Source organism: Rhinoraja longicauda, chromosome 5 (genome assembly GCF_053455715.1).
Source record: "Rhinoraja longicauda isolate Sanriku21f chromosome 5, sRhiLon1.1, whole genome shotgun sequence".
NCBI classification, from domain to species: Eukaryota; Metazoa; Chordata; class Chondrichthyes; order Rajiformes; family Arhynchobatidae; genus Rhinoraja; species Rhinoraja longicauda.
The window spans coordinates 82,561,826-82,574,646 of NC_135957.1; positions in this window are offsets into that span (position 1 = coordinate 82,561,826).

Sequence of the window (12,821 nt, forward strand, 5' to 3'; positions counted from 1 at the left end):
TTTTAGTTTAAAGATACAGCGTAGAAACAGGCCCTTCAGCCCATCAGGTCATTACCGACCATCGATCGCCCGTTCACACTACTTTGTTATTGCTCTTTCCCATCCACTCCCTACACACTAGGGGGCAATTATAGGGAGATCAGTGATCTTGTTGGAAATTGTGAGCATTTTCTTTTCTTGTAAGTCAATATGATCCTTGGTGTTTGGATTTGAGTTTAGTTTAGTTTAGTTTAGAGATTCAGCGCGGAAACAGGCCCTTCGGCCCACCGGATCCACGCCGACCAGTGATCCCCGCACGACAACGTCCGGGCCTACAGCGCCCCCCCCCGGGCCTAATACGGGACAAGGGCGGTCCCATACGGGACAGACCAATTTAGCCCAAAATACGGGATGTCCCGGCTAATACGGGACAGTTGGCAACCCTAAGCATAGTTGAGTATAGGAGCAAAGAAGTCCTTCTGCAGTTGTACAGGGCCCTAGTGAGATCGCACCTGGAGTACTGTGTGCAGTTTTGGTCTCCAAATTTGAGGAAGGATATTCTTGCTATGGAGGGCGTGCAGCGTAGGTTTAGTAGGTTAATTCCCAGAATGGCGGGACTGTCGTATGTTGAAAGACTGGAGCGACTAGGCTTGTATACACTGGAATTTAGAAGGATGAGAGGAGATCTTATCGAAACGTATAAGATTATTAAGGGGTTGGACACGTTAGAGGCAGGAAACATGTTCCCAATGTTGGGGGAGTCCAGAACCAGGGGCCACAGTTTAAGAATAAGGGGTAGGCCATTTAGAACTGAGATGAGGAAGAACTTTTTCAGTCAGAGAGTTGTGAATCTGTGGAATTCTCTGCCACAGAAGGCAGTGGAGGCCAATTCTCTGAATGCATTCAAGAGACAGCTAGAAACATAGAAAATAGGTGCAGGGGTAGGCCATTCGGCCCTTCGAGCCGTCTATTGTAACGGCTCAGTACAAAGCGAATTTACAGAAAGCTCTGTTTTAAGTGTCGAATAGGTCAGGAGGACATATTATTGGCAACAATGCTGAATACAAGATTCAACTGTCAGATAGAGCTCTTTAAGGATAGCGGAGTCAGGGGGTATGGGGAGAAGGCAGGAACGGGGTACTGATTGAGAATGATCAGCCATGATCACATTGAATGGTGGTGCTGGCTCGAAGGGCCGAATGGCCTCCTCCTGCACCTATTGTCTATTGCCTACTGTAACGGCTCAGCACGGCCCTTGCACTGTAAGGTGTGTGCTTTGTCCTGCCCAGCCAAACCTGTCACTAGTCTCCAACCACCCTTATCACATTCCAGTTGTACGCAATAAATTAATTAGCGTGAAACTCATAGTGCTAATTGCTTTCAGCGAGCGAAGTCAAAAATGGTGTGGAGCATTGTTGGACGCAGTGGAGGGAGGCTTGTTTTGACAGGCTCCTGACAACTGGTGATTCTTTTACACCTGGGGAAGGATCATCTTCTGTCCTCGTTGGTGTCGTTACAGTTTCCCCTTTAGGTTGTGGAGAAGGGAGTAAGGGAGGGGGAGGGGGGGGTTTGTCTGCTGCCGATGACGGACTTACACCGATCACTATTTTCAGACCTCTGGGCCGCTCCAAGACAAACACAACGTTAAATATTTACGGCCTAGTGCGTTACTGATACCTCCCCTGCATTGTGAAGGAGTAGATAGGGTTGCTGGCAACTGGCAACGGCTCCCGAACTCTCACATCTGCCTCCCTCTCTCTCGCAGAGCAAAGAGGTCCTTCTGCAGTTGTACAGGGCCCTAGTGAGACCGCACCTGGAGTACTGTGTGCAGCTTTGGTCTCCAAATTTGAGGAAGGATATTCTTGCTATTGAGGGCGTGCAGCGTAGGTTTACTTGTTTAATTCCCGGAATGGCGGGACTGTCATATGTTGAAAGACTGGAGCGACTAGGCTTGTATACACTGGAATTTAGAAGGATGAGAGGGGATCTTATCGTAACGTATACGATTATTAAGGGGTTGGACACGTTAGAGGCAGGAAACATGTTCCCAATGTTGGGGGAGTCCAGAACAAGGGGCCACAGTTTAAGAATAAGGGGTAGGCCATTTAGAATGGAGATGAGGAAAAACTTTTTCAGTCAGAGAGTTGTGAATCTGTGGAATTCTCTGCCTCAGAAAGCAGTGGAGGCCAATTCTCTGAATGCATTCAAGAGAGAGCTGGATAGAGCTCTTAAGGATAGCGGAGTCAGGGGGTATGGGGAGAAGGCAGGAACGGGGTACTGATTGAGAACATGATCACATTGGGCACTAGGGACAATTTACAATTATACCAAGCTATTTATTCACAAAATGCTGGAGTAACTCAGCAGGTCAGGCAGCATCTCAGGAGAGAAGGAATGGGTGACATGATCACATTGAATGGCGGTGCTGGCTCGAAGGGCCGAATGGCCTCCTCCTGCACCTATTGTCTATTGTCCCTCCCTCCCGTCTCTCTCTCTCTCTCTCTCTCTCTCTCTCTCTCTCTCTCTCTCTCTCTCTCTCTCTCTCTCTCTCTCTCTCTCTCTCTCCCGCCTCTCTCTCATTTTGTCCCTTCTCTCCTGGCCCGTCACCCATTTCTGCCACTTTAGGTTAGATAAACAATGTGCTCCTCTTGTAATTATTTATGGATCGAGGATAGCCCTCTGCCTGCCAGCCCTGCGCGGATTAACGCACGAGCTGTTGTTGGCCACTTGGCACGTGCGTAAGCGGACTGGGGAAAGCTTCAAGCATCTTTAGCTTAGCCCGGGTCAGCAGAGGCCAGCAGGTTGACATCGTGCAGGGTCACCAAGGTTTATTTTGGGTTGACCCGTTACACATGTCTGTATAAGGAAAGCAGAGAGGTAGTTAAAAAAAAGTTTTGCTTCAACCCTACTGATGCAGGTGGTTCTAAGGGATCAGAAAGACTTAGCCTTTCTACTGAGTTCCCCAGGCGGATCTCCAAGAATGCGTGGAATTTTAGTGCTTGCGATCCCGTAGAAACTCTGGCCAGTTGAACGAGTGAGTTTAGTTTAGTCTTTATTCACAAAATGCTGGAGTAACTCAGCAGGTCAGGCAGCATCTCGGGAGAGAAGGAATGGGCGACGTTTCGGGTCGAGACCCTTCTTCAGTCTGAAGAAGGGTCTCGACCCGAAACGTCACCCATTCCTTCTCTCCCGAGATGCTGCCTGACCTGCTGAGTTACTCCAGCATTTTGTGAATAAATACCTTCGATTTGTACCAGCATCTGCAGTTATCTTCTTATACATATTAGTTTAGTCTTTGGTCTGATTAGTGTCATAACAGTATAACAGTATAACAGAGCTTTATTTGTCATTCGGTACCGAGGTACCGAACGAAACTACATAGCAGTCATAAAAAAAAGAACACAAGACACATGACCCCAACACAAACGTCCATCACAGTGACTCCAAACACCCCCTCACTGTGATGGAGGCAACAAAACTTCCACTCTCTTCCCCACGCCCACGGACAGACAGCTCGTCCCCGACCGACCCGCACAGTCCCCGCAAGGGGATGGAAGTCCCCGCGGCCGAATCGCACCGGGCGCTGAAACGTCTCGCGGCCGAGCCGGGCGATGAAAGGCCCCGCGACCAAGCCTTGCGCAGCTAAGTCCCGTGGCTGAGCCGCACCGGGCGATGTTAAGTCCCGCGGCCGAGCCGCACCAGCGATGAAAAGTCCCGCGGCCGAGCTACACCGGGCGATGTAAAGTCCCGCGGCCGAGCCGCACCGGGCGATGTTAGGCCTCGCAGCCGAGCTGCACTGGGCACTGTCATTAAGCAAGGAGTGGTGGTGGGGGGGGGGGGGGGGAAGCATCAACAGGTAGAATTAATGGGAATAAAATATGGAGATAAAACGAAAAATAACAGAGAACGCTCAGTTCAGTCTGAAGAAGGGTCTCGACCCGAAACGTCACCCATTCCTTCTCTCCTGAGATGCTGCCTGACCTGCTGAGTTACTCCAGCATTCTTCTGAAGAAGGGTCTCGACCCGAAACGTCACCCATTCCTTCACTCCTGAGATGCTGCCTGACCTGCTGAGTTACTCCAGCATTTTGTGAATAAATACCTTCGATTTGTACCAGCATATGCAGTTATTTTCTTACACTTATTATACCAAGCTAATTCATCCACAAACCTGTACGTATTTGGAGTGTGGGAGAATCAGCCATGATCACAGTGAATGGCGGTGCTGGCGCGAAGGGCCGAATGGCCTACTCCTGCACCTATTGTCTATAAACCGGAACATCTGGAGAAAACCCACGCAGGTCACGGGGAGAAGGTACAAACTCCGCACAGACAGCACCCGTAGTCAGGGTCGAACCCTGGTATCTGGCGCTGTAAGGCAGCAACTCTGCCACCATGCCACTCCCCCGGTTGTTTTATAGGCATTCCTTTCATTTTCCCAACAGATTCTCTTGTCTCACGAGAGTTTGGTATCTCTTGCAGGTCTGGAATTTGTTTACTTATAAATGTAACACGGGGGGTCGCTGGTCAGTGCGGACTCGGTGGGCCGAAGGGCCATTTTCTGCGCCGCATCGCTAAAGTCTAAAGTCAATTTTCCATTTTAGTGCAGCACAGTGGCACAGCGGTAGAGTTGCCTCCATTACAGGGACAGAGTCCCAGGTTCGATCCTGACCACGGGTGCTGTCAGTACGGAGTTTGTAGGTTCTCCCCGTGACCTGCGTGGGTTTTCTTCGGGTGCTCCGGTTTCCTCCCACACTCCAAAGGCGTACAGGTTTGCTGGTTAATTGGCTTCGGTAAAAATTGTAAATTGTCCCTGGTGTGTGTAGGATAGTGCTGGTGGATGGGGCGATCGCTGGTTGGCACGGACCCGGTGGGCCGAAGGGCCTGTTTCCTTCCACGCTGTGTCTGAAAGTCCAGAGTCTAAATAACAGTGTACTATGTTTACATATTCTGTTGTGCTGCTGTAAGTTAGAATTCCATTGTTCCACTTTGGAACATATGACAATAAAACACACTTGTCTCTTGATTTTGACGTGGGTGTTTCCTCAGTCGGCAGATAACAAGGGCTCAGAAAAGATGCCCATAACAAGTTAGAATCAATTAGTGGAAAGATAGGGCAGCACGGTGGCGCAGCGGTAGAGTAGCTGCCTTTCAGCGAATACGGCGCCGGAGACTCAGGTTCGATCCCGACTACGGGCGCCGTCTGTATGGAGTTTGTACGTCCTCCCCGTGACCTGCGTGGATTTTCTCCGAGATCTTCGGTTTCCTCCCACACTCCAAAGACGTACAGGTATGTAGGTTAATTGACTTGGTAAATTTAAAAATTGTCCCTAGTGTGTGTAGGACAGTGTTAATGTGCGGGGATCGCTGGGCGGCGCGGACTCGGTGGGCCGAAGGGCCTGTTTCCGCGCTGTATCTCTAAATCTAAAAATTAAATTAAAAATAGGAGTGGAATAGCAGACAATGTTGGCTCATTGAACTGCGGACGCTGGAATCATGCGGCGTAGAACACAAAGTTCTGGAGAACTTAACCGGTCAGGCAGCATCATTAGGCTTTAGAGATACAGTGCGGAAACAGGCCCGCCTACCCACAGAGTCGACCAGCGATCCCTGTACACTATAGCTCTACCTTACACACACTGGGGATGATTTTCAATTTTTTACCAAAGCCAGTTAACCTACAAACCTGCACGTCTTTGGAGTGTGGGAGAAAACCGGAGCACCCGGAGTCAACCCGCGCCGTCACGCGGAGAACACACAAACTCCGTACAGATGGCACCCGGGTCTCTGGTTCTGTAAGGCAACAACTCTACCGCTGCATCCCGCTAAAGTGAAGGAGTGGTCAGGTGAAGTTTCGGGTCGGGTACCTTCTTCAGACTGATGGAGTGGAGGGGAAAAAGCCGGAAAAGAGAGGTAGGGGAGGGGGGGGGGGGGGGGGGGGGGCGGGAGAAAACTTGGCAAGCGACAGGTGGTAGAAACGAGAAACTGCAGTTGCTGATTTGCAACAAGAAAAAAAAGACACAAAGTGCTGGAGGAATTCAGCGGGGTCAGGCAGCATCTGTGGAGGAATGGACAGGCAATGTTTTGGGTCGGGGGGCCCTTTGTGTGACCGATAATGGGGGGGGGGTGGGGGGGAAGGGGTGGGGGGCAGAGAGGTAGGGGCTGGGCAAAGCATACCAATGATAGGTGGGGACAGGTGACTGTCTGGTGTTTGATCAGTCGTGGACAATGGTTAGAGAGGAAAATGATTAGGGGTGAAAAACAAAAGGGTGAAAAGGGAGATAAAATGTTCCTCGCTGAGGTTAGTGAGGGGGTTTGGAACTCACTGCATCAACGAGTGCTAGTGGGAGTGTCTAGGACCAGAGGCCACAGCCTCAGAATAAAAGGATGTACCTTTACAGAGAGATGAGAAGGAATTTCTTTAGTCAGAGGGCGGTGAATCTGTGGAATTCATTGCCGCAGACGGCTGTGGAGGCCAAGTCAATGGATATTTTAAAAGGCGGAGATTGACAGATTCTTGATTCTTACGGGCGTCAGAGGTTATGGGGAGAAGGCAGGAGAATTTGATTAGGAGGGAGAGATAAATCGGCCATGATTGAATGGCGGAGTAGACTTGATGGGCCGAATGGCCCTGATTCTGCTCCCTATTACTTATTAACTTATGACGACGGTATTTACTCACAAAATGCTGGAGTAACTCAGCAGGTCCACCACGCTGTGTGTGTTTCTGGTTGTGGGAGCTCCATTTCTGGCACCGGCCCAGATGCTGTAATTTACGCGAAGACATGACACATCCCAACATGGATTTATATGGCGCAAATTGCTCCGTACATACGTCGGAGCTGCCAGGATTGCCTCAGGGTCTTCCAAAAAATGTATTGCCCATTTATTGTCGTTGAAGCATAGGAAGAGTTCAGACTAGTGGGGAGCGAGTCGTCCCAAGTTGACTCATGTGGTTGGTTATAGTTTCTCCCAGTGGATTTGGGCGAGTAAGAGGAAAATTCAAGCTGGGTTCAGAATACCACTTCACAAGTTCTTGAGATACAGGAGTAGATCTAGGCCATTCGGCCCATCAAGACCACCCCGCCATTCAATCATGGCTGATCTATCTTTACCTCCCAACCCCATTCTCCTGCCTTCGCCCCACAAGGATAGGACCGTGGAACCAGAGACCAGAGCGGCAGAATAAAAGGACGAGCCTTTAGAAAGGAGATGAGGAATTTCTTTCGTCAGAGGGTGGTGAATCTGTGGGATTCATTGCCACAGGAGGCTGTGGAGGCCAAGTCAACGGATATTCTTAAGGCAGAGATAGAAAGATTCTTGATTGGTACGGGTGTCAGGGGTTATGGGGAGAAGGCAGGAGAATGGGGTTAGGGGGAAGGGATAGGTCAGCCATGATTGAATGGTGCAGTAGACTTGATGGGCCGAATGACCAAATTCTGCTAATATCACGTGAACTTGTTACTGATCAAAGTTTGACTTACCTAAAACGTTAACAGATTTCTCTCTGCACAGATACTGCCTGACCTACTGAGTTTTTACCCCGTACACTAACACTATCTGAGGGACAATTTATAGTTTACAGCAGCCAGTTTACCTATTGGGAGAAGGCAGGAGAATGAGGTTGAGAGGGAGAGATAGGTCAGCCATGATTGAATGGCAGAGTAGACTTGATGGGCCGAATGGCCTAATTCTGCTCCTATAACTTATCAACATGAACATGATTCCTTCCCCGTTGCATTCCTTTACTTAGTAGCCATGGATCAAAGTATATGAAATAGGATTGGTTGTAAATAGTAGACACCAAGAGAATGCAGATACTGGTGTACAAAAAAAGACACAAAGTGCTGGAGTAACTCAGCGAGGCAGGCAGCATCTCTGGAGAACATGGATAGGTGACGTTTCACAGAGTGCTGGAGATACTCAGCGGGTCAGGCAGCATCTGTGGAGAACATGGATAGGTGACGTTTCTGGTCAGATAGTATAAGAAAATAACTGCAGATGCTGGTACAAATCGAAGGTATTTATTCACAAAATGCTGGAGTAACTCAGCAGGTCAGGCAGCATCTCAGGAGAGAAGGAATGGGTGACGTTTGGGGTAGTCTGAAGAAGGGTCTCGACTCGAAACATCACCTATTTCTTCTCTCCTGAGATGCTGCCTGACCTGCTGAGTTACTCCAGCATTTTGTGAATAAATACTTCCTGGTTAGATAGATCAGTAGGTAATGACTCGAAGGCGGAGCAGACCTGATGGTCTAACTCTGCTCCGAGAACCTATGAGGTCAATAGAACGTTATTGAGCTAGGCAAACTGACTGCACTTGAGTTAGGTGAACTGTCTGGCTGGTTCAGTAGATACCACAAGGTTGCAGCTAAGAATAGGAATCCTAGTTGACTTTTGTTCTTTTTTTTTGGTCACTCTAGCCGCAAGACTGAGAGGCTACCTGTAGCCTTGGGCTGTGATCAGCAAAGTCAGTGCAGTTCCGAGATTGTACCCGAGACATTCTTCAGTCATATGCTCCGGTTGACGTTTGTGCAATCAAGTCCTCAGGTAAGTTTTATCTGCATTTTGGCTTTGAATAGTGAAAGGCTCGGCTTGTACTCGCTTGAATTTAGAAGATTGAGGGGGGATCTTATAGAAACTTACAAAATTCTTAAGGGGTTGGACAGGCTAGATGCAGGAAGATTGTTCCCGATGTTGGGGAAGTCCAGAACAAGGGTTCACAGTTTAAGGATAAGGGGGAAGTCTTTTAGGACCGAGATGAGAAAGTTTTTTTTCACACAGAGAGTGGTGAATCTGTGGAATTCTCTGCCACAGAAGGTAGTTGAGGCCAGTTCATTGGCTATATTTAAGAGGGAGTTAGATGTGGCCCTTGTGGCTAAAGGGATTAGGGGGTATGGAGAGAAGGCAGGTACGGGATACTGAGTTGGATGATCAGCCATGATCATATTGAGTGATCATAGAGTGATACAGCATGGAAACAGGCCCTTCAGCCCAACTTGCCCACACCGGCCAACACTAGTCCCAGCTACACTAGTCCCACCTGCCTGAGCAGAATAAGGCCTTTCAGCCCATCAAGTCTTCACCGCCATTCAATCATGGCAGGTCTATCTTTCCCTCTCATCTCCATTCACCTGCCTTCTCCCCATAACCCATGACATTACTATGACTCTGTAACCCACTGAAGCAGTTAGAGTCATAGTCACATGGCAAGGAAACAGGCCATTCGACCAACATGTCCCATCTACACTAGTCCCACATGTTTGGCCCATATCCCTCCAAACCTGTCCTATCCAAGTACCTGTCTAACTGTTTCGTAAACGTTGGGATAGTCCCTGCCTCAACAAACTCCTCTGTTAGCTCGTTCCATGTGTGAAAAAGTTACCCCCTCAGGTTCCTATTAAATCTTTTCCCCTTCACCTCGAACCTATGTCCCCTGGTCCTCGATTCACCTACTCTGGGCAATAGACTCTGTGCATCTACCCGATCTATTCCTCTCGTTTTATTTTAGTTTAGTTTAGATTTAGAGATACAGCGTGGAAACAGGCCCTTCGGCCTACCGGGTCCGCCCCGACCACCGTTCCCCGCATATTAACGCTATCCTACACACACCGGGGACAATTTTGACATTTACCAAGCAACTTAACCAGCATACCTGTGCGTCTTTGGAGTGTGGGAGGAAACCGAAGATCTCGGAGAAAACCCAAGCGGGTCACGGGGAGAACGTTGAAACTCCGTACAGACGGCGCCCGTAGTCGGGATGGAACCCGGGTCTCCGGCGCTGCATCCGCTGTAAGGCGGCAACTCTACCGCCGCGCCACCGTGACCGCCCGAAGATGATCGTGATTTTGTCTTTTTCTGGGAGGGGGATTTCCATCCGACTTGAACTTTCAAGTTGCAGTAATTGTTGGGGTCAGTTTACGAGTTGAACAAGCTCAGCTGCACGAGACGCGAAAGGCATTTACATTTTCCGGCTTGTTTGACTACACAGTATGTATGCTCTCTTAAATTTCAAGTGTGGTTAACTAAACACGAACCAAACTCCAGCGGCAGCTGTAACGAACTGTTAATGTTTTGGTTTGTTTAAGGATCTTTGCAGAGACTCTATGTACCTGGATGTTGCCCTTGGTTTGCCTCTAGAACAATATCTCTCTGTGTGTGTGTGTGTGTGTGGGAAACTGAGCTGCCCGCTACCCGAGGGTTTGTTCCAACTTTCTGCCTCATTATAAACACCGCTGAGTTTTTTTTCTGATTGTTTGTAACAAAGTGAGGGGGGGTGGTCGAGATGCTGCATTTACAGCGCCAGAATCCCTCCGGTTCGATCCTGCCCTCGAGTGATGCCTGTTGTAAGGAGTGTGTACGTTCTCCCCGTGACCCGCTTCGGTTTTCTCTCCGGGTGCTCCGGTTTCCTCCCACGCTCCAAAGACGTAAATCGTCTCCAGTGCGTTGAATAGACGAGGAAGGATATTCTTGCTATTGAGGGCGTGCAGCGTAGGTTTACTGGGTTAATTCCCGGAATGTGTACAGCCGTGGAATTCTCTGCCACAGAAGGTAGTTGAGGCCAGTTCATTGACTATATTTAAGAGGGAGTTAGATGTGGCCCTTGTGGCTAAAGAGGTCAGGGGGTATGGAGAGAAGGCAGGTACAGGTTACTGAGCTGGATGATCAGCCATGATCATATTGAATGGCGGTGCAGGCTCAAAGGGCCGAATGGCCTACTCCTGCACCTATTTTCTATGTTTCTATGTAATGGCGGGACTGTCGTACGTTGAAAGACTGGAGCGCTTAGGCTTGTATACACTGGAATTTAGAAGGATGAGAGGGGATCTTATCGAAACATATTAGATTATTAAGGGGTTGAACACGTTAGAGACAGGAAACATGTTCCCAATATTGGGGGAGTCCAGAACAAGGGGCCACAGTTTAAGAATAAGGGGTAGACCATTTAGAACTGAGATGAGGAAAAACTTTTTCAGTCAGAGAGTTGTGAATCTGTGGATAGTCAATAGACAATAGGTGCAGGAGTGGGCCATTCGGCCCTTCGAGCCAGCACCGCCATTCAATGTGATCATGGCTAATCATCCACAATCAGTATCCCGTTCCTGCCTTCTCCCCATACCCCCTGACTCTGCTATCCTTAAGAGCTCTATCTAGCTCTCTCTTGAAAGCCTCCAGGGAATTGGCCTCCACTGCCTTCCGAGGCAGATTTTTTTTTTTTTTTCTATTCACACTTTCTTTCTATTTTTGCCTGCCCTATCTTTTTTTTCCCTCTTTCTCTCTCATTTGTATATTCTGGCCTGCTGGACTTGCCAGGCCTTTCAGTTTTCGGTAAGTTTCGATGAGGTCCCCCCCCCCCCCACCCCCCCATCCTTCTAAACTCCAGCGAGTACAGGCCCAGTGCTCATCGTCAAACGCTCATCGTACGTTAACTGAGTAAACGGGTCAAGAGTTTTCAGTCATTACAGATGCCCCACATGGGGAAGCATTGTAGTTAACCAACCTCCCATGAGCAACCAACCTGATCTCCCGGTGGCTCAGCACTTCAACGCCCCCTCCCACTCCCAGTCTGACCTTTCTGTCATGGGGCCTCCTCCATTGTCAGAGTGAGGCCCAGCGCAAATTGGAGGAACAGCACCTCATATTTCGCTTGGGCAGCTTACACCCCAGCGGTATGAACATTGACTTCTCTAACTTTAGATAGCTCCTCTGTCCCTCTCTTCCCCTCCCCCTCCCCCTTCCCAGTTCTCCCACTGTCTTCCTGTCTCCAACTACATCCTTTCTTTGTCCCCCCCCCCGGCATCAGTCTGAAGAAGGGTCTCACCCAGACATGTCACCCATTCCTTCTCTCCTGAGATGCTGCCTGACCCGCTGAGTTACTCCAGCTTTTTGCGATACCACCTCTGAGCAAACTGATTAGTGAATGTGCTTGCCAGCTTTGCTCGTGTGTTTTCTATTAAATTAAACAAATCCACTGTTTATATCGTCACTTCTTTTTGTAACTGGAACTGACGTGATCATCGCAATCTGATGACTTTCCAGATTTCAGTAAATCACCCACAAATTTGTTCGGCTCCCCAGTTCCAGGAATTGTACCTAAATTTAGACGATAACGGGATTTTGTTGGGGTTTTTTTTGTTTTATGCCACGGGTAACTCACGGGTCAACTTGGAGTCATAGAGTGGTAGAGTGATACAGCCTGGGAAACAGGCCCTTCGGCCCAACTTGCCCATACTGGCCAACATGTCTTATCTACACTAGTCCCACCTGCCTGCGTTTGGCCCATATCCCTCTAATCCCGTCCTATTTATGTAACTGTCTAATTGCTTCTGACACTTGTATTGAACGTATTGCGTATTGAACGAGCTGCCGGAGGAAGGGACAATCGCAAAGTTTCAGAAGCAATTAGACAGTTACAGAAATAGGCAGGCCAATTCTCTAGCCCCAATAAGCAATAGGTGCAGGAGGAGGCCATTCGGCCCTTCGAGCCAGCAGCTCCGTTCAATGTGATCATGGCTGATCATTCACAATCAGTACCCCGTTCCTGCCCTCTCCCCATACCCCCTGACTCCGCTATCGTTAAGAGCTCTATCTAGCTCTCTCTTGAAAGCATAGAAACATAGAAAATAGGTGCAGGAGTAGGCCATTCGGCCCTTTGAGCCTGCACCGCCATTCAATATGATCATGGCTGATCATCCAGCTCAGTATCCCATACCTGCCTTCTCTCCATACCCCCTGATCCCTTTAGCCACAAGGGCCACATCTAACTCCCTCTTAAATATAGCCAATGAACTGGTCTCAACTACCTTCTGTGGCAGAGAATTCCACAGAGCATCCAGAGAATTG